The sequence below is a fragment of the Tamandua tetradactyla genome, chromosome 13 (assembly GCF_023851605.1).
Source record: "Tamandua tetradactyla isolate mTamTet1 chromosome 13, mTamTet1.pri, whole genome shotgun sequence".
Lineage (NCBI taxonomy): Eukaryota > Metazoa > Chordata > Mammalia > Pilosa > Myrmecophagidae > Tamandua > Tamandua tetradactyla.
The window spans coordinates 82,229,087-82,250,480 of record NC_135339.1 but is presented as its reverse complement, the minus strand read 5'-3'; the positions used below and the strand labels follow the sequence as shown (position 1 = coordinate 82,250,480).

The 21,394-nt window shown below is 37.9% G+C and overlaps 1 protein-coding gene and 1 pseudogene across 5 annotated transcripts in view; one reads left to right on the top strand and one right to left on the bottom strand.

The window, feature by feature from the left end:
- Window positions 1–21,394, bottom strand: part of INPP5F (inositol polyphosphate-5-phosphatase F) — a 162,254-nt gene that overhangs the window by 108,816 nt on the left and 32,044 nt on the right. The window lies entirely within an intron of this gene.
- Window positions 8,551–10,720, top strand: LOC143654359 (mitogen-activated protein kinase 6 pseudogene; annotated as a pseudogene).

The following is a 21,394-nucleotide window of genomic DNA, read 5'->3' as shown; positions in this document are numbered from 1 at the left end:
TGACTGTGGGATTGTGAAAAACTTGTGTCTGTGCTCCTTTTATCCAGGATATGGACAGATGAGTAAAAAAAAAAAAAAAAAAAAATTGGATAAAAAATAAATAATAAGGGGGATAAAGGGGGAAAATAAATCAGGTAGATAGAAATAGAGATAAGGGCATTATGAGCTTTTTTTTCTTTTTAATTCTTTTTCTGGCATAATCTAAAAAAATGATCATGGTGAGTTCCAGAAAGATGGTGGAATAGGTTAGATTGTGTTCAATCCTGCTCAAAAGAATAGCTAGAGAAGGGACAGAAGGGCAACTGAGACAGCGATTCCAGGGTGTAGGTGACCTGGGAGAGTCTTCTGTACCACACACGGCAGCCCTGGTTGCAAAAGCTGAGGAACTGAGAAGCAGAGAACCGGAGACCATCTGTTTGGTGTGAACAGCCCATAGCCCTCAGAGTACACGGAGGTAGAGATGGGGACTACAAGTAAGCCAAGCCTTCTTCCTTGAACACGCTAACCCCACCAGCACAGCCCCATGACCCGCAACTCATCCCATGCCCCCACCTGAACCCTGTCACCTGCACCCCACCCCATGCTCCAAGCACCCCCGTCCCGCCAACCCCTCACACACATGCCCACCCTACAAGCCCACCCCTAGCACAAGTATACCTGCCCCAGCCCAACTCACCTCTCCTACAAAAGTGTAGTCTTGCCCTGCCCCTCCCAAACCCTACCACCCAGTTCTTACTCACTGCAGGCAGTCACCAGCTCATAAAGGCTGCGGGCACTAACCATTCCCAGACTACACCTACCTACCCCTAGCCCACAATCATGCAACCCCACCCTGCCCTCCCTGAGCTCTGTGCACATGTACATCAGTTTCAGGCCTCCAAGATCTGTGCATGCACATGGACCGCAGTCACGCCTCCCAGCTCTGGGCAAGCGCTGACCTGTGCAACGGGGTCACATGTGCCCAGCCCATGCAGGCACAATGCAAATCCACTGCTCTGAGATCTGTGCATGTGCACAAAGGACCCTGCACCCTAGACCAGTGCATACCAGGACCCCAATCCCCAGACCCATGTACCTGCACAGTCACAACCTCCACACTGATGGGCACCCACACTCACAGGCACCAGTGCAGCATCCCTAACTTGTGCCTATACCTGCACTGAAACCATCACTGCAATGTTGTGACCCGCCCTGCACCCTGCATCCTGCTCCACATTCATCTCATATATACAAGGCTTTAGACTACTGAAGGAAATCAACTTCCAAAGTAAACCAATCAAGTTATTTACATGCCACAAAGACAGCAGAAGATCACTAAGCATATCATGATGCAGACAGATATAGTCCAGCCTAACAACCAAGTTAAAACACCATGGTAGACACAGACGTTGGAACACTAATCAAAGCTGTTCATATAACTCTACTAAATAAAATAAATGGGATGGCTAATGACATAAAGGAGATCAAGAAGATAGAAGAGCATAAAGAAGAATTTGAAAGAATAAATAGAAAAATAGCAGATATCACAGAGATTAAAGATGCTGTAGACCAAATAAAAAAACATACTAGAGACACACAACAGCAGATTTGAAGAGCCAGAAGAAAGAATAAGCAAATTAGAGGAGAGGATAACCGATTTCGAACATTCAAAACAGCAAATGGTAAAAAAGATGGAAAAATTTGAATTGGATCTCAGGGAAATGATGGACAAAACAAAGTACACAAATAAGAATCACTGATGTCCCAGAAGGAGAAGAGAAGAGTAAAGGGCTAGGAAGATTAGTTGAGGATATAATGCGGGGAAAACTTTCTAACCCTTATAAAGGATATAAATACACAAATCAAAGAAATTCAACGAATGCCAAATAGAATAAATCCAAATAAGCCTTCCCCAAGACACATACTAATCAGTCTGCCAAATGTTGAAGTGAAGCAGAAAATCCTATAAGTGGCAACAAGCAAAACATTATACCACATAAAAGGTAACCACATAAGGACTGAGTTAAGACTACTCAACTGGCCCTATGGAGGCAAGAAGGCAGTGATATGGTAAGAGTTAAGATCAGGAAACAGAATGACTTCCAGCCAAGAATTCTGTACCCAGGCAAACTGTCCTTCAAAACTGAGGGAGAGATTAAAATTTTCACAAATGAATCCTGAAAGGATTTGTCAACAAGAGACCAGTCCTACAAGAAATACTAAAGAGAGCTCTGCCAGCTGAAGAAAAAAGACAGAAGAGGGCAGTCTGAAAGAGGGCACAGAATTGAAGAGTATCACTAAGTATAGCTTAAACAATAAAAAGAGAAAGAAGGAAAAGAATATTTAGATCTGACAAAATCCAAAAGTTAAGATGGTGGATTCAAGAAATGCCTTTTCAGTAATAACTTTGAATGTTAAACGACTAACCTTACATTTTAAAAGATACAAGTTGGCAAAATGGATTAAGAAATATAATACAGCTACATGCTGCTTACAAGAGACTCATCTTAGACACAAGTATACAAATAGATTGAAAGTAAAAGGGTAGAAAAAGATGTTCCACACAAATTGTAACCAAAAGAACTCAGGAGTAGTCACACTAATAGTGGACAAAATAGACTTTAAATGTAAAGAGACAAAGAGGGACACTATATATTAATAAAAAGGACAACTCACCAAGAAGAAATAACAATAATAAATGTTTATGCTTCTAATCATGGAGCGCCAAAGAACATGAGACAGACATTGGCAAAGCTGAAGGGAGCAATAGATGTTTCAACAATAATAGTAGGATAGTTCAATACACCACTCTCCTCTATGGACAGAGCAACCAGACAGAAGATCAACAAGGAAATAGTGAAGTTAAACAACTTGATAAATGACTTAGACCTAACAGACATATATAGGTCATTACACCCCAAAACACCAGGATATACTTCTTCCCAAGTGCTCATGAACATTCTCCAGGATAGATCATAAGCTTGAGAAACATATATAGTGTTTTATAAATTTAAAAACACTGTAATGATTCAAAGTACTTTCTCTGATCACAGTGGAATAAAGCTGCCTATCAATACCCATCAAAGAATGAGAACTTTCACAAATATATGGAGATTAAATAACACACTCTTAAACAACCAGTGGGTCAAGGAAAAAATTGCAAGAGAAATCAGTAGCTATCTATAGATGAACTGAAAGGAGAATACAACATATCAGAACTTATGGGATGTGGCAAAGGCTGTGCTGAGAGGGAAATTTATTGCCCTAAATGCCTACATTAAAAAACAAGAGCGAGCAAAAAATTGAGGACCTAACTGCTCACCTGGAGGAACTTGAGAGAGAACAGTAAACTAACCCCAAAGCAAACAGAAGAGAGATAACAAAGATAAAAGCAGAGTTCAATGAATGGGAGAACAAAATAACAATAGAAAGAATCAATAAAACCAAAAGTTGGTTCTCTGAGAAAATCAATAAAATTGATGAGCCACTAGCAAGACTGACAAAGACAAAAATAGAGAGGATGCAAATGAAATCAGAAATGAGAAGGAATGTATTACCCAGACCCTGAAGAAATAAAAGAAATTATAAGAGAATACTATGAACAACTATATACCAACAAACCAGACAAGTTAGATGAAATGGACAAATTTCTGGAAACACACAAACAAGTCACACTAACCTAGGAAGAAATAGAAGATCTCAACAAACCAATCACAAGAAAAGAGATTCAATCAGTCATCAAAATCTTCCTACAAAGAAGAACCCAGGACCAGGTAGTTTCCCAGGGCAATTTTATGAAGCGTTCCAAAAAAGAAATAACAACACTCATGATCAAACTTTTCCAAAAAACTGAGGAAAAAGAACATTACCTAACTCATTTCATGAAGCTAATATCATTTTAATACCAAAACCAGGTAAACATGCTATAAGAAAGGAAAACTACAAGCTAATCTCCCTAATGAGCATAGATGCAAAAATTCTCAACAAAATACTAGCAAATTGAATTCAACAACACAATAAAAAATTATACACCATGACCAAGTGGGGTTTATACCAGGAATGCAAGGATGGTTCAATACAAGAAAATCAATTAATATAATACAGCATGTTAACAAATTGAAAGGGAAAAATCACATGATCATCTCGATTGACGCTGAAAAAGCATTAGGCAAAATTTAACATTCTCTTCTGATAAAAACACTTCAGAAGACAGGCATCAAAGGCAACTTCCCCAATATGATAAAGGGCATATATGAAAAACTGATAGCCAATATCATACTCAATGGAGAGAGACTGAAAGCTTTCCCGTAAGATCAGGAAAAAGACAAGAATGCCCTATGTTGGGCGGGCCACGGTGGCTCAGCAGGTAAGAATGCTTGCCTGCCAAGCCAGAGGACCCAGGTTTGATTCCCGGTGCCTGCCCATGTAAAAAAATAAAATTAAATTAAAAAATAATGCCCTATGTCACCACTATTATTCAACACTGTACCAGAAGTTCTAGCTAGAGCAATCAGGCAGGACAAAGAAATAAAAGTATCCAAATTGGAAAGGAAGAAGTAAAACTTTCATTGTTTGCAGATGACATGATATTAAACTTGAAAAATTTTGAAAATTAATGTGCAAAAATCAGTAACATTTCTATACACAAGCAATGACCTAGGAGAGGAGTCAGTTAAGGAAAAAATTCCATTCAAAATAGCAACTAAAAGAATCAAGAACTTAGGAATGAACTTAATTAGGGAAGTAAAGGACTTTTACACAGAAAACTACATAACACTGCTAAAAGAAATCAAAGGAGATCTAAATACATGGAAAGACATTCCCTGCTCATGGAGAGGAAGGTTAAATATAGTTCAGATGACAAATCTACCCAAATTGATCAAAGATTCAATGCAATACCAATCAAAATTCCAACAACCTACTTTGAAGACTTGGAAAAGCTGTTACCAAATTCATCTGGAAGGGAAAGAGACCCCAAATAGCTAAAAGCATCCTAAAAAAGAAGAACAAACTGGGAGGATTAATACTTTCTGACTTTAAAGCTTATTATAAAGCCACAGAGGTCAAAGCAGCATGATACTGGCACAAAGACAGAAGCACTGACCAATGGAATCAACTTGAGAGTGCAGAAATAGATCACCAAATCTATGGTCAACTGAGTTTTGACAAGGCCCCCAAATCCACTGAACTGGGACAACCCAACTATATAATGGGCTAAAGATATGAATAGGCGTTTTTCTAAAGAGCAAATACAGATGGCTCAAATGCACATGAAGAGGTGCTCGTTTTCATTACCTATAAGGGAAATGCAGATCAAGAATACAATGAGGGACTTCCGGAGAAGATGGCGGCTTAGTAAGACGCGCGGGTCTTAGTTCCTCCTCCAGAAAAGCAACTAAAGAAACAGAAACAATACGAAACAGCTCCCGGAGTCACGACAGAGACCAAAAAGACAGCGTACCCCATTCTGGAACAGCTGAACGGGCAGGGAGAATCTGCTGCGGTGAGATACCCGAGGGGCGCGTGTTTTCCCGGCCGGGGCGGCTGGCGACTGGGGTCCCCTCCACACACGTGGCTCCCCGATCTGACTGGGAACATTGGATAGCGGGGCCCTCCCGTCACGCTTGGTGTTTCGGGCCAGCTGGGCAATTAGGACCGGCACTCTCCCAAGTCGCGGCGGCCAGCGACCCCCGCCTCCACGCGCGGTTTCCCGGGCCGACTGCCGTGCAGACAGACGAGCGCCACCTACTGGGCAGGAAAAGAAAAACAGAGCCCAGAGATTTCACAGAAAAAGCTTTCAAACAGCTGGGTCCCACACCCAGGGAAATCTGATCAAATGCCCAGACACCAGCAGAAAATAATGGATGACGCTCGGAAAATTGAAGATATGGCCCAGTCAAAGGAACAAACCAATAGTTCAAATGAGATACAGGAGCTGAGACAACTAATGCTGAATATACGAACAGAAATGGAAAAACTCTTCAAAAACCAAATCAATAAATTGAGGGAGGACATGAAGAAGACATGGGCTGAACAAAAAGAAGAAATAGAAAATCTGAAAAAACAAATCACAGAACTTATGGGAGTGAAGGACAAAGAAGAAAAAATGGAAAAAACAATGGATGCCTACAATGGTAGATCTAAAGAGACAGAAGCTACAATTAGTGAACTGGAGGATGGAACATCTGAATTCCAAAAAGAAACAGAAACTATAGGGAAAAGAATGGAAAAACTTGAGCAGGGGATCAGGGAACTGAATGACAATATGAAGCGCACAAATATATGTGTTGTGGGTGTCCCAGAAGGAGAAGAGAAGGGAAAAGGAGGAGAAAAACTAATGGAAGAAATTATCACTGAAAATTTCCCAACTCTTATGAAAGACCTAAATTTGCAGATCCAAGAAGTGCAGCGCACCCCAAAGAGAATAGACCCAAATAGGCGTTCTCCAAGACACTTACTAGTTAGAATGTCAGAGGTCAAAGAGAAAGAGAGGATCTTGAAAGCAGCAAGAGAAAAACAATCTGTCACATACAAGGGAAACCCAATAAGACTATGTGTAGATTTCTCAGCAGAAACCATGGAAGCTAGAAGACAGTGGGATGATATATTTAAATTACTAAAAGAGAAAAACTGCCAACCAAGACTCCTATATCCAGCAAAATTGTCCTTCAAAAATGAAGGAGAAATTAAAACATTTATAGACAAAAAGTCACTGAGAGAATTTGTGACCAAGAGACCAGCTCTGCAAGAAATACTAAAGGGAGCACTAGAGTCAGATACGAAAAGACAGAAGAGAGAGGTATGGAGTAAAGTGTAGAAAGAAGGAAAATCAGATATGATATATATAATACAAAAGCCAAAATGGTAGAGGAAAATATTATCCAAACAGTAATAATACTAAAAGTTAATGGACTGAATTTCCCAATCAAAAGACATAGAATGGCAGAATGGATTACGACCCAGCAATACCACTGCTAGGTATCTACTCAAGGGACTTAAGGGCAAAGACACAGACGGACATTTGCACACCAGTGTTTATAGCAGCATTATCTACAATTGCAAAGAGATGGAAACAGCCAAAATGTTCATCAACAGACGAGTGGCTAAACAAACTGTGGCGTATACCTACGATGGAATATTATGCAGCTTTAAGACAGACTAAACTTATGAAGCATGTAATAACATGGATGGACCTAGAGAACATTATGCTGAGTGAGTCTAGCCCAAAACTAAAGGACAAATACTGTAAGGTCCCACTGATGTGAACCGACATTCGAGAATCAGCTTGGAATATATCATTGGTAACAGAGACCAGCAGGAGTTAGAAACAGGGTAAGATAATGGGTAATTGGAGCTGAAGGGATACAGACTGTGCGACAGGACTAGATACAAAAACTCAAAAATGGACAGCACAATAATACCTAAGTGTAATGTAACTAGGTTGGAACACTGAATGAAGCTGCACCTGAAATATGTTTTTTTGTTTGTTTGTGTGTTTGTATCTTTTGTTTTTGTTTTTTTTCTTTTTCCTTTATATATATATATATTATTAGTATTATTATTTTAATTCTCTTCTCTATATTAACATTCTATATCTTTTTCTGCTGTTTTGCTAGTTCTTTTCCTAAATCGATGCAAATGTACTAAGAAATGATGATCATACATCTATGTGATGATACTAAGAATTACTGAGTGCATGTGTAGAATGGAATGATTTCTAAATGTTGTGTTAATTTCTTTTCTTTTTTTGATTAATAAAAAAAATTAAAAAAAAAAAAAAAGAATACAATGAGGCCCTCTCTCCTTCGCCCTCTCTAGTAGGTCAGGGTTACATGGTGGCAACTGAGGCAAAGCGAGAGCCTCGGAGATGTCGCTGCTGCCAGCACAGCCAGAGACCTGAGCCGACCCTGGGGGCTGTCTGCAGCCCTCACTCTCTCAATGAGTCGGAGAAGTCTCATTGTATCAGAATAAGATGGATGGTAGCTTTGATTGTGATTGTGGTGAGCTGGAGCCACCTGATCATTAACAAAAGACATCGGTTAACCAACAGCCACCAGAGCTTCCTGTTGAAATATATAGCAACAAAGGAAGAAAAGAAGCAAAACAGAAATAGTGCTTACCAGCACCTTAGAATGATGCTGCTCAGGACCAGTCCAACACTGAATGTATCTGCACTGTGAAGAGAATGTTCAGAGAAGCCTGCTGTGTGCATATTTATTCACATTTTTGTTAAATGTTAAATCGTTTAGCACAAGTACATCTGAGTGCATAGTATGTCATTTCATTCCATTTGAGTTTGAGTGTTTTCTTTAAATGTCTGCAGAGTTGCTGCCCCTTTCTTGAACTATAAGTACTGCAATCTTTTTCATTTCACTATGAGTAGAGCATTTTGAGTTTAAATCTAAGGGGAATCCAACAGCCTGGTTGGCATATGCAATGAACATCAAGAAACTACCTTGCTGTGGAAGCAAAATTATTTCTCTTCTCCCTTTTTGAAAGATCTTTTCTTTCGATACCAGTTTTCTTCCTCATTTATACAAGTTCAACAATTCAAAAGGAAGAGGTTTCAAAATGGCAGAGAAATCTGAAAGTCTCATGAACATTCATGGTTTTTTCTAGGCTCTAGGTATATTGACTTAAAACCACTGGGTTGTGGAGGCAATGGCTTATTTTTTTCTGCTGTAGACAATGACTGTGACAAAAGAGAAGCCATCAAGAAAACTGTCCTTACTGACCCCCAGAGCGTCAAACATGCTCTACGTGAAATCAAAATTATTAGAAGACTTGACCATGATAACACTGTGAAAGTGTTTGAAATTCTTGGTCCCAGTGGAAGCCAGTTAACAGATGATGTGGGCTCTGTTACTAAACTGAACAGTGTCTACATTGTTCAGTGGTACATGGAGACAGACTTGGCTAATGTGCTGGAGCAAGGCCCTTTGCTGGAGGAGTATGCCAGACTTTTCATGTATCAGTTGCTACGTGAGCTCAAGTATATTCACCGTGCAAATGTACTGCACAGAGATTTCAAACCAGCTAATCTTTTCATTAATACTGAAGACTTGGTGCTGAAGATAGGTGACTTTGGTCTTGCACAGATCATGCATCCCCATTATTCCCATAAGGGTCATCTTTCTGAAGGATTGGTTACTAAATGGTACAGATCTCCACATCTTTTACTTTCTCCTAAAAATTATACTAAAGCCATTGACATGTGGACTGCAGGCTACATCTTTGCTGAAATGCTGACTGGTAAAACCCTCTTTGCAGGTACACATGAACCTGAACAGATGCAGCTAATTTTAGAATCTATTCCAGCTGTACATGAGGAAGATCCTCAGGAGCTTCTCAGCATAATTCCAGTTTACATCAAAATGAAATAACTGAGCCACACAAACCTTTAACCCAGCTACTTCCAGGAATTAGTCAAGAAGCACTAGATTTCCTAGAACAGATTTTGACATTTAGCCCCATGGATCATTTGACAGCAGAAAAAGCACTCTCCCATCTTTACATGAGCATATATTCTTTTCCAACGCATGAGCCAATTTCAAGTAATCCTTTTCATATTGAAGATGAAGTTGATGATATTTTGCTTATGGAAGAAACTCACAGTCACATTTATAATGGGGAAAGGTACCATGATTGTCAGTTTTCAGAACATGATTGGCCTATACAGAACAACTTTGATATTGAGGAAGTTCAGCTTGACCCAAGAGCTCTGTCTGATGTCACAGATGAAGAAGTAGTACAACTTGATCCTCGAAAATATTTGGATGGAGATCGTGAAAAGTATCTGGAGGACCCTGATTTTGATACCAATTACTCTACTGAGCCTTGATGGCAGTACCAAGATCATCACGAAAACAAATATTGTGTTCTGGAGTGCAGCCATACTTGTAGCTACAAAATGAGGTCATCATCATATTTAAATAACTTAGTTTGGAGAGACAGTGAAGTTAATCATTAGTATGAACCCAAGCTTATTATAGATATTTCCAATTGGAAAGAACAAAGCAAAGAAAAGTCCGATAAGAAAGTCAAGTCAAAATGTGAAAGGAATGGATTGGTTAAAGCCCAGATGGCTCCAGAGGAAGCATCACAGCAACTGGCTGACAAAGGAAGGGAAAAGAATCAGGGATTTGACTTTGATTCCTTTATTGCAGGAACTATTCAACTTAGTTCACAACATGAGCCTACTGATGTTGTTGATAAATTAAATGACTTAAATAAAATAGCTCAGTGTCCCAACTAGAATTGAAAAGTTTGATATCAAAGTCAGTAAGCCGAGAAAAAGAGGAAAAACGAATGGCAAATTTGGCTCAATGAGAGGCCTTGTACCAGTCTTCTTGGAATAGCCAGTTTGTGAGTGGGGGGAGGACTGTTTTATAAGTCAGTTTTGTTGTGAGGTATGGAAGGATTAATAAATTGTCAAGGAAAACACTCACACGAGGTACTTGGACAGGTTCTTTAGCAGGAAAGAAGATGCTGAAATTCTAGAAACTGAGCCAGAGATTGGGAAGCTTGGGGAGAGAGGAAATGAGGAAGGATTTCTGAACAACAATGGGGAGTTCCTCTTTAACAAGCAGCTTGAATCCACAGGCATCCCACAGTTTCACAGTCCAGTAGGGTCACCACCTAAGTCAATACAGGCTACGCTAACACCTTCTGCTATGAAATCTTCCCCTCAAATTCCTCGTAAAACATACAGCAGCATTCTGAAACATCTAAACTAAAAACACTCAGCAGACATTTCTCTTTGTATTCTTCACGAAAGTGCTTGTCTTTTTTATTACTAGAGTTTAAGTCATTTTTTTATGAATCAGATGGTGTCATTTTAGTAAGGATTTCAGTAGTTTTTGGTTTTTAAAACCCAGACTTATTTTCTACATGTGAGATAGCTTTCATTTTAATTGGCATGTCATTTGCACACAATGCATTTTTAAAATAGAGCAAAATAATGCAATGCGGGCAGAGACAAAAGAATGCACTAAGTAAAAACATAGAACAATGATCTGTTTTACAGGAAACAAAAATCTTGCCTTGAAATTTACACAGTGAGACTGTACATAATTGCATGAAAATATCTATTTTTTTCTAAAACATTTTTTCATTTATAAGTATTTTCAAGTTTTTCATACTGTACACATTTCATGAAACACACGATACCAGCAGCAACTGAAAATGAATGCCGAATTTGGTACACACGCATTATCTACCTCAAAGTAACAAAAGTATGTGGCAAAACATATACCACCCATAACACTTCACAATACGCACTTCTATTTAGCCAGCATTTATTATAGTAAACTATTTTCAAGATTCATTCACTGTTTATAAAAAAGTATTTGCAAAGTCCCCTTGGGGGAATGGTGAGAAAGGGAAAATTCAACATCCCCAAGTGGAGAATTCTTGATATTCTCACAAGCAGTGGGGACAAACAAAGCAATAGGCTGAGCCCCCAATCTTGGGGGTTGTTCATACGAAATGTAACCCCACAAAGGATAGGCTAAGCCTACTTAAAAGTAGGCCAAAGAATTACCCCCAAGAAAACACCTCTTTTGTTGCTCAGATGTGGCCTCGCTCTCTCAGCCAACACAACAAGCAAACTCACCACCCTCCCCCCTCTATGTGGGACATGACTCCCAGGGGTGTGGACCTTCCTGGCAACATGAGACAGAAATCCTAGCATGAGCTGGGGCTCAGCATCAGAGGATTGAGAAAACCTTTTCAACCAAAAGGGGGAAGAGAGAAATGAGACAAAATAAAGTGTCAATGGCTGAGAGATTCCAGAGTCGAGGAGGTTATTCTTATGCATTAAATAGATTTTTTTTTTTAGTTAAGGTGTAATGGAGAGGCTTGAGGGGATCCTTTTGTGTCTGGCTTATTTCACTCAGCATTATGTCCTGAAGGTTTATAACATAGAATATAGGGGACTTAGAGATACATAGAAGCTAGAGATGGGTGAACAGTTAACTAATGAGGTTGAACTCAAATGTAAGGGAACAGACAGAAGTGAAGGCAGTTCCCTGGTGAGTCTATAAGTAATATGAACATTTTGAAAGTGAACAAGATTGAAAGGGGTTGTATAGACCTATATGTCCCACTGATTAATACTAGGAATATAAATAAATTTTTGTAAGAACTACTTCAAAGGTATGATTCATGTACAAAGAGTGTTTAATTAAGTACAGGGTACAGAGGGAAAACTGCTATTGCATGCTATGGGCTATGTTTAACAGGAAAACATCAGCAGTACCACAGCAATAGCAGGGGTAAATAACTGCAGGAGGGACGAGTTAAGAGGAGGTTTAGATTTCCTATTTTGTGACGGTGTGTTTATTAGCTATCTTTCTCTTGGGGACAATGAAATTATCTAAAATTGAGAGTGTTGATGGACTGTGGACTTCGGGCATCATACACGATGCCTAATGAATGTAGGTGGCTGAAGGATGCAAAGACTGAGAAGTATATTGGAGAACAGTAGTGCATAAATATGATCGAATATCATGCTGCTACAAAAAGGAACAAAGTCATGAGGCATACAACAATGTGAATGAACCTGTGGGACATTTGGTTAGGCAAAACATGCCAGAAACTAAAGAACAATTGTTGTATGGTCTCCTTTAGAAAATGCTTATAAGAAAACAGGGGCCTAGATTGTAAGCTCTTATAGCAGGCACATTTATTCCGGAGAGATAATTCCTATTTTTAGATTTTGAGAGGCTGTTTTATGTATCTATAATCTGGTATTTAGGGATAAGAACAAAGTCGATCAGGTCAGGATTAAAGTAAGTCAGAACACAGGGACAATATTGTAAGATTCTACAAAGGTTCCAGGCACTAGGGTAACTTTCTAGAAACCTATACCCTCCAGATGGGTCTGGATCAGATAAGTCCTGAAATCTAGAGGGTCCAGCCTCTCCAGAACATTAGCTAGTTCCATCTCCCTACCCCATATTATTGACAACCACTTCCAACATGAAAAAGAATGGCCATAGCCAAATACCCCTAAAGAGAGGGATAGAAAGATCAAAGGTGATGGTGGAATCTTATATATTGCCCTAGGTGTCCTTTAGGATTGGCTGGAATGGTCCTGGTTGGGGGTTGGCAGTTTATGACAGCTAGCAATGTCTAACTGAAACTTGCATAAGAGTGACCTCTAGAGTAGCCTCTCAACTCTATTTGAATTCTCTCTGCCACTGATACTTTGTTACACTCCTCTTCCCCCTTTTGGTCAGGATGGAATTGTTGATCCCATGAAAGGAAGTGTTTTTGTGTGTTTGTTTGTTTGTTTTTGGCATATGCAGGCTCCAGGAACGAACCTGGGTCTCCCAAATGGCAGGCGAGAATTCTACCATGGAGCTACCCTTACACTGCTGTATACCTATTCTTTCATCTTTTGTTTTGCACCTGAAGTCTATGCTTTCTCTATGAAGTGAAAGCAAAGGTGCAGCAAATGAAATGTACCCAGCTCATGAGAGCTCAGTGGTAGTTTCCTCCCTTATTGTTTCAGGCTAACTCAATCAAAAACAAAAACTGAAGTAAAATTGATAAGGAGATAAATATCTACTAGTGATTATCTATGTAATTTAACCTTAACAACTTCCTTGGAAAATGGTATACTGATTCATGTGTTGGAACTGTTTTTTTTCCCCCTCCCAACTTTCCTTTAAATTTCCTTGGCAAAGAAAGCATAAATGAAAAGATTCATAAATTTGATTGTGTTAGAATAAAAACTTTAGCATGTAAATCACGCCAACACAAAGTCAAAAGGCAAGCTAAGAAAATTTGCAACCAAAGGACTAATCTCCCTATTTTATAGAAAGTTGTTAAGAATTAAAAAGGAAAAGATCAATAATCTAACAGAAAAATGAGCAAAAGACATGAACACATGGCTCAGAGAAAACAGCTGTAAAAGTATGAAAAGATGTTCGACCTCCCCAATAACAAGTGAAATTATGCACATACAGTTCACTATCAGTTCACTATCACACTGGAATACTAATATGTTATTATACACTTTATATGGCCATGGTCATGTTTGGTGGTAATTTAAATTAGTACAATCCCTATGGAGGATAATTTAGGAATATCTATCAAAATTGTAAAATGCTTCTATCATTTGAGAGACCAATTCTTAATTCCAGTAAATCTAAAGATAAACTGACAAATGAGGGAAGTTATTTATACACAAAGTTATTCAGGGCAGCATTATTTATAATTGAACAAGAATGGAGGTGACCTAAAATTCTACTAACAAAAAAACAGGATAAATACATTTTGGTAATTCTGTACAATGGAATACGATCCATATCTTTTTTTAAAAAAGTGAGGGCTCTATACATACTGTTTTAGAAAGACTATCAAAACACATCTTATTAGGAGAAAAATATAAGTTGTAGAACAGTACACTGGGTTTTATGTAGAAAATATAGAATAATAATGGTGGTGGGTTAGAATACGGCAGTGGAAATTGGGCAAACGTGAACAGGGGAGTAAGGTAGACTTTTCACTAAATACCTTTTACCATTATTTAAATTGTTAAGTCTTGTTCATGAATTACCTATTCAAAAATTTCAATTTAAAAAGGCTCCTTCTGTGGAAACAACCCAAATGTCCATCAAGGAGTGAATGGATAAACACATGATGGAATAATATTTGGCAATAAAAAGGAATTAGTACCGATGCATGCTACAACATAAGTGACTCTCAAAAACATTTATGCACAGTGAAAAAAAGCCAGTTACAAAGAACAACATATTGCATGGCTCCATTTAGATGAAATGTACAGAATAAGCAACTCTATACACAGAAAGCAGATTTGTGATTTCCAGGGGATCAGTGGAAGGCAAAATGAGGAATGACTGCTAAATCTGGTTTCTTTCGGAATAATGAAAATGTTCTGGGATTAGATTGTGGTGATGGTTGCACAATCTTGTGAATATATTAAAAACCACTGAATTGCACACTTTTAAAGGGTAAATTTCATAGCATGTGTATTATATATCAGTTAAAAAAAAACAGCTCCTGAGGAACGAAAGAACTTCTCAGGAATCTTGCCTACTAGAAAGCGTACATAAACTAAAAAGTGCATTTTCTGCCAAAGACAGAGGTTAAGCTAGGACAACGTATTAATTCTTGAAACATAATAGTAATGAAAATATACATCTGTTTTGAGTAGTGTTCAAAGGAATAATCAAAATCACAATGGAAAGAAAAGGAAAATTATGAATTAACCACTGAGACATTTCCAAAGAAAACCATTCATTCTAAAAAACAAAACAAAAAACCTCATGGGAAATAACAGCAATCTCTAGTTCCGAAATTACTTAGCTTTCAGAAACCACACTACCACCACCACACAATGTCTGGCAAGTCCAGTAACGATGTGCATGTAGAGTACATGATTGAAATATAAATTTTTCTATAGCTTGAGTTTTTTTTATTAATTGAAGAAAAAAAGAAATTAACACAACATTTAGAAATCATTCCATTCTACATATGCAATCAGTAATTCTTAACATCATCACATAGATGCATGATCATCATTTCTTAGTACATTTGCATCGATTTAGGAAAAGAACTAGCAAAACAACAGAAAAAGATATAGAATGTTAATATAGAGAAAAAAATAAAAATAATAATAGTTAAAAAAAAAAAGAAAAGGAAACAGAAAAAAAAAGACACAAACAAAAAAACACCTATAGCTCAGATGCAGCTTCATTCAGTGTTTTAACATGATTACTTTACAATTAGGTATTATTGTGCTGTCCATTTTTGAGTTTTTGTATCTAGTCCTGTCGCACAGTCTGTATCCCTTCAGCTCCAATTACCCATTATCTTACCCTGTTTCTAACTCCTGCTGGTCTCTGTTACCAATGACATATTCCAAGTTTATTCTCGAATGTCGGTTCACATCAGTGGGACCATACAGTATTTGTCCTTTAGTTTTTGGCTAGACTCACTCAGCATAATGTTCTCTAGGTCCATCCACGTTATTACATGCTTCATAAGTTTAGTCTGTCTTAAAGCTGCATAATATTCCATTGTAGGTATACGCCACAGTTTGTTTAGCCACTCGTCTGTTGATGGACATTTTGGCTGTTTCCATCTCTTTGCAATTGTAAATAACGCTGCTATACACATTGGTGTGCAAATGTCCGTTTGTGTCTTTGCCCTTAAGTCCTTTGAGTAGATACCCAGCAATGGTATTGCTGGGTCGTATGGCAATTCTATATTCAGCTTTTTGAGGAACCGCCAAACTGCCTTCCACAGTGGTTGCACCATTTGACATTCCCACCAACAGTGGATAAGTGTGCCTCTTTCTCCACATCCTCTCCAGCACTTGTCATTTTCTGTTTTGTTGATAATGGCCATTCTGGTGGGTGTGAGATGATATCTCATTGTGGTTTTGATTTGCATTTCTCTAATGGCCAGGGACATTGAGCATCTCTTCATGTGCCTTTTGGCCATTTGTATTTCCTCTTCTGGTAGGTGTCTGTTCAAGTCTTTTTCCCATTTTGTAATTGGGTTGGATGTCTTTTTGTTGTTGAGTTGGACAATCTCTTTATAAATTCTGGATACTAGACCTTTATCTGATATGTCATTTCCAAATATTATCTCCCATTGTGTAGGCTGTCTTTCTACTTTCTTGATGAAGTTCTTTGATGCACAAAAGTGTTTAATTTTGAGGAGCTCCCATTTATTTATTTCCTTCTTCAGTGCTCTTGCTTTAGGTTTAAGGTCCATAAAACCGCCTCCAATTGTAAGTTTCATAAGATATCTCCCTACATTTTCCTCTAACTGTTTTATGGTCTTAGACCTAATGTTTAGATCTTTGATCCATTTTGAGTTAACTTTTGTATAGGGTATGAGATATGGGTCTTCTTTCATTCTTTTGCATATGGAGATCCAGTTCTCTAGGCACCATTTATTGAAGAGACTGTTCTGTCCCAGGTGAGTTGGCTTGACTGCCTTATCAAAGATCAAATGTCCATAGATGAGAGGGTCTATATCTGAGCACTCTATTCGATTTCACTGGTCGATATATCTATCTTTATACCAATACCATGCTGTTTTGACCACTATGACTTCATAATATGCCTTAAAGTCCGGCAGCACGAGACCTCCAGCTTCGTTTTTTTTCCTCAAGATGTTTTTAGCAATTCGGGGCACCCTGCCCTTCCAGATAAATTTGCTTATTGGTTTTTCTATTTCTGAAAAATAAGTTGTTGGGATTTTGATTGGTAAATCAATTTAGGTAGGATTGACATCTTAACTATATTTAATCTTCCAATCCACGAACACGGTATGCCCTTCCATCTATTTAGGTCTTCTGTGATTTCTTTTAACAGTTTTTTGTAGTTTTCTTTATATATGTTTTTTGTCTCTTTAGTTAAATTTATTCCTAGGTATTTCATTCTTTTAGCTGCAATTGTAAATGGGATTCGTTTCTTGATTTCCCCCTCAGCTTGTTCATTACTAGTGTATAGAAATGCTACAGATTTTTGAATGTTGATCTTGTAACCTGCTACTTTGCTGTACTCATTTATTAGCTCTAGTAGTTTTGTTGTGGATTTTTCCGGGTTTTCGACGTATAGTATCATATCGTCTGCAAACAGTGATAGTTTTACTTCTTCCTTTCCAATTTTGATGCCTTGTATTTCTTTTTCTTGTCTAATTGCTCTGGCTAGAACCTCCAACACAATGTTGAATAATAGTGGTGATAATGGACATCCTTGTCTTGTTCCTGATCTTAGGGGGAAAGTTTTCAATTTTTCCCCATTGAGGATGATATTAGCTGCGGGTTTTTCATATATTCCCTCTATCATTTTAAGGAAGTTCCCTTGTATTCCTATCTTTTGAAGTGTTTTCAACAGGAAAGGATGTTGAATCTTGTCAAATGCCTTCTCTGCATCAATTGAGATGATCATGTGATTTTTCTGCTTTGATTTGCTGATATGGTGTATTACATTAATTGATTTTCTTATGTTGAACCATCCTTGCATACCTGGGATGAATCCTACTTGGTCATGATGTATAATTCTTTTAATGTGTTGTTGGATTCGATTTGCTAGAATTTTGTTGAGGATTTTTGCATCTATATTCTTTAGAGAGATTGGTCTGTAGTTTTCTTTTTCTGTAATATCTTTGCCTGGTTTTGGTATGAGGGTGATGTTGGCTTCATAGAATGAATTAGGTAGTTTTCCCTCCACTTCGATTCTTTTGAAGAGTTTGAGGAGAGTTGGTACTTAGCTTGAGTTTTAAGACAAGAAAAATTAAAGGCGGAATATTACTATTGCTTAGGATTCCCTCTATCCATCAGGTATAATTCTGTAAGTAAAAAATTTTAAAGGGCCAAATTGGCTATTTTATTAATTTTATATTACCCATCAAGAAAAGAAGCTCCACTAAATTAAATATGCCACCTTGAGATCTAGATGTAGAGTATAGTAGAGTTTAAAAACAGTTTCAACTAGTAGGATCCGATGACAAAAAGACATTTTTTCAACTTTATTAACATATTACAATGGAAAAAAAAAGTAAGTTTCATAACCCTGGCTTCTCTAGAAGAAAAAAAAAAAAGACAAGGAAACTTAACTTTCCTGGCAAGATAAGAAAACGTATTAGGAAGTGATTATCTTGAAAAGCATGACCAGAAGGACAAGTTTAAACAACAGTTCTGGAAAATATTCAATTGCTTGCAATATATAATAAGTGACTTACTTAAAAAGAGATGAGCAACTATGGGATAAAGATTTTCACTCAACTTTGGGAAAAAAATAATGTTTTCTACCTATTCATCCTGTCACCTCCACCGAGTATCACATCTACATATTTCTAGACATGACTATCCATTCTAACAACATATATAGAAAATATGCATTTGATCCAACAACACAGCTCTTACTATTTTTATTAATGTTAATTATACAGGAAGTACATGAACACTTGAAATTTATAAACAAAAGGAACAAAACATTGCAGAGAAAGTTTCCTTTGACTACTATTCCCAAACCCATGAAAATTCTTTAAGTCTAATCCAAACCCCACTTAGTACAGTTTCTCATATAAAGAGATTAGCAGAGATGGAGAGCAATAGGTTATAATTGTTGGTTATGAATGCTTTTACTTAAGAGCTTAAAAATAACCTTTTTTTCCTAGCGTATAATCATTACTTCTTTTGTAGGTTCTATTTTCACGTGATTTTAGACACTTCCTGATTTCTCTACATTTCTCTGGAAGCATTCATTCATATTATGACCAAAGGTAAAATAAAAAAGAGAAGATGTGTTTGCTAATGACTCTCCCATGTTTACCTCCTTAGTATGCCCCAACACTGCATAGCCCATTCCTGGGCTCTCCCAGGCCCACTTCTACTGAAGCATCCTCAAAGGAGAAGCAGAAAATTGGTGAAACAGAGAACACCCAAGTCCCTTAGCACTCACACAGTCAGACTCTTAGGAATCCCAACACCAGGAGAGTAATTACGTCAACAGGTACAAATAATATTAACCCAAAGACATAAGCAAATACTATAGACACCTTTTATAATACCCTAATACAAAAATTTAAATTCTTGAAGGTTTTCTGCAGATTAAAACTCAATGAGTGGGCGGACCTCCGTGGCTCACTAGCAGAGTTCTCGCCTGCCATGCCAGGGACCCAGTGTTCTAGTTTGCTAGCTACTAGAATGCAATATACCAGAAACGGAATGGCTTTTAAAAAGGAGAATTTAATAAGTTGCTAGTTTACAGTTCTAAGGCCAAGAAAATGTCCCAATTAAAGCAAGTCTATAGAAATGCCCAATCAAAGGCATCCCAGGGAAAGATACCTTGGTTCCAGAACGCTGATGAAGTTCTTCTCTCTCAAATGAGAAGGCACATGGCGAACACAGAGTTTCTCTCTCATCTGGAAAGGCACATGGTGAACACAGTCAGGGTTCCTCTCTCATCTGGAAGGGCATATGGCGAACATGATGTCATCTGCTAGCTTCTTCTCCTGGCTTCCTGTTTCATGAAGCTCCCCAGGAGGCATTTTCCTTCTCTATCTCCAAAGGTTGCTGGCTGGTAGACTCTGCTTAGTGGTGCTAAAGCATTTTCTGCTCTCTCCAAAGGGTTTCCTCTTTTACAGGACTCCAGAAATTTGTCAAGATCCACCCAAATGGGTGGGGACATGTGGTCACCTAATCCAGTTTAACAACCACTCTTGACTAAATCACATCAACCAGGGTGATGATCTGATTACAGTTTCAAACATACAGTATTGAATAGGGATCAGAAGAAACGGCTGCCTTAACAAAATGGGATTAGGATTAAAACATGGCTTTTCTAGGGGACATATTATTTCAAACCAGCACACCCAGGTTCAATTCCCAGTGCCTGGCCATGTTAAACAAAACAAAACAAAACAAAAAAACACCTCAAAGAGCAGCAGACACACGGTGGTTCAGTGGTAGAATGCTCGCCTTTCATGCGGGAGACCTGGTTTGATTCCCGGACCATGTACCACCATCCACCCCACCCCACCCCTGCCCCGCAACAACAACAAAAAAAAACTCAATAAGCCATAGAGGAGTCTCTATATTTGTATCAGATAAATAGAACATGAAGATATGTTGATAAAGAAAAGAAACAAAAATTAGTAAAGGGGACTATGAGCTGGTTACCTTTCTTTCATGTCAAGTTGCCTATAAGAATGCTTCTATGTTATTCTATCATTTCAAATTGACAGTCTAAACTAAACAATTAAACCAACACCTCTCTTTTTTTTTTTTTTTTTTTTAACGTGGGCAGGCACCAGGAATCAAACCCGGGTCCTCTGGCATGGCAGGCAAGCGTTCTTGCCTGCTGAGCCACCGTGGCCCGCCCCTAACTCACACTTTGAGGTTATATTTAGATGCACACAAAATAAAAATTTTCTATCTTCCTGATGACTTGAATCTTTTATTTTGAAATGCATGTCTATCTTGGAGAAGTGCCTCAACTTTGATTATTAGTATAGCAATATCAGTTTTCATTAGGTGTTTGTGTAGTGTTTCTTTTTCCTATCCTTATACCTTTGATCTTTCTGTATACACAAAGTGTGTGTCTGAAAGGAAGCATGCAGATGGTTTATATTTTTTTCCAGTATGAAAATCTTTGTTTTTAATTGGAATGTTAAATCCATTCACACGTAAGTACTGATATATTTAAGAAATCAGTCTACCATCTTATTGGATCCATCTATTCTACATTCCTTTTTTCTTGCCTACATCTGGATTAAGTTTTAAAATTATCATGATTATTCCATTTCTCTACAGATTGATGGGTAAAATAAAACTTTTAAATTTATATTCATAATGTACATAAAGGGATCAAAACCATAGGCTGTAACAAACCTGATAATTTACCAGTCAATTAAACAAAATACT